Consider the following 2167-nt stretch of genomic DNA (forward strand, 5'->3'; position numbering starts at 1 on the left):
GGTTGTTTTAACAAGATATTTTTTGCAGTGTAACCTACTTGAAAAGAAACAATTTTAAAATGGTCAAAAATTGAGCAAACTTTGGGTTATCATAGAATCAGAGCTATCAAAGGAAAATAATTAAGTTGTAGTAAAACTCAAGAATATTTTAGTCAAATGTTAGCTGTTGTGGAAATCATTGCTAATTATGGTTACAGTTGGAATGTTGATCAAGCAACAAATTGGCACCATTGTTGATATTTTAGAGAAAATTGGAGCTGAATATAAAGGTGATGCTAGTTCTGACTGTCATGAACCAAACCCAGTATATAGACTTTTAACAGTTAAGGCTCTTTAAGTGATGGATATATTTTAAGCAGTTCATATAGAGCCAGCAACCACAGGAGTCACCACTCTGTTTCCTGGCTCGTGCCCCTATGCCAGTAAAGGTGTCAGCCCTGATACCAGTCCTGCGTGTTCACTCACAATAGCATTTTCCTGAGTATAGCTGGAAGGGCCTACAGTGGGGCTTCCGTATAGGCTTCAACCGGCTCTACCCTCTGTGATTCCATCAGTGCAACCACCCATCAGCCAAGGAACATCAAGAGGTTGTTCAGAGGCAGCTAAGCACTGAACTGGCATGTGGGTCATTGGTGGGTCCTTTAGGCCCATCTCTGGCCATGCTGGTGTACATGAGCCCAATTGGTTTAGTTCCAAAGCAGCACTCTGATAGCTGACCTGTCTGCAAGGATGGAGCAAGCGTGAATGATGAGATTGATGCAGATTCCGGCTCCTTAATCTATGCTTTAGTCAATAACGCGGTGACAATCATTCAACAGCTTGTTTTAGTCTCTTGCCACTAATTTTGTTATTGAATAATAATTTATGCATTGTATAATAAATTACAATAAAATTACTGCTAGCCATGCACAGGTCACAGCTGTGTCAAAAAGAATTCCTTTAATGGCCAAAGGCTTCCACAGATCACTCACTGACAAACACCAGTAAAATTTGAGCCAATAATTATTGTTGATCTTCTTTTGATACAATTAGAATTGCAGGCAAAACAAAAAAAGATGCTGAAAAGAAGCTCAATAAAAGCTACAGCAGCTGAACAGTCCTTTATTCTTTATGAAAAAGGAGGAACTGACTATTGCATTAGGAGCTAAAATTTTGCAATATTAAGTTTTTCTGTTCACAGTTACATGCAGATCTATGCATGATACCAGGACAAATCTTAATATTTATTATTCTATTCCAGGAGTGATTTGAAGCAAATAGAGGATATATTACTATCATTAATTGATGTATTACATATTATTATTAAATGGAATAATGGTTAATTGAAGGGCAAGCCTAATAGCTATATAAAATGCACTAATGCACAAATGGATCAACAAACTGAGACCCTGAACTCTCTTAATTGGTGCTGAAGAGTAGTTCTTTAGTTGATATCAATATAGTTTCAATCTAGTAGATTAATGAGAACCAGCACTCGTAAATAGCAGTCTTGCATTCTTTTAGAATGACCAGAGATCCAAGAAAGAACAAAATGCTGTTTGATAGCAATACTATAAAGTTCTTGTTTGAACAGCACTAGCTAAAAGAAGTAAAGAAGCTATATAGTCTTAGAATTAAATTGCTATGCCATAGCATTGTTTATCATTTTTGCTTATCAAACACTCTACATGACAGATGTCTGTAATATTTAGTAACAGTAGCATTCTTATTGATGTGTTCTTATTATATTTTCTGCTGCTAGACAAGCAGGCCATAAACCTGAAGCTATTGTCATTAAAGTTGTTGGTGACTGGGGTGATGGAAGAAAGACGAATTCAGAGGTTGGAAGAATTTTGCATCTCATACAGCTGCCAGATATGTTCATGATGCATTAAATAATGCTGCTCCAAATGCTCTGAAGTAGTGTAATAAATTAGTGTGCTATTATTATTAGATATTTAATTTTATTTTTTGAAATGTTTTGAATTCTTTATAACTATTGTGAATTTTTAAACAAAATGAAAACATCAAAGTGAAAAAATGAACATAGATGTTGCAGTTATATTCCTTAAATTGTATGTTGTATCCATTGTATGTTGCTTTTAAATTTAGGACATAATACTTTTGATGACTCTTTGATGATTATACAAACAATAATTTAGTTTAACTTTGATGCTAACTTTTTTTA

The sequence above is a fragment of the Amphimedon queenslandica genome, unplaced genomic scaffold (assembly GCF_000090795.2).
Source record: "Amphimedon queenslandica unplaced genomic scaffold, v1.1 AMPQUscaffold_12798, whole genome shotgun sequence".
In the NCBI taxonomy this organism is placed as follows: Eukaryota; Metazoa; Porifera; class Demospongiae; order Haplosclerida; family Niphatidae; genus Amphimedon; species Amphimedon queenslandica.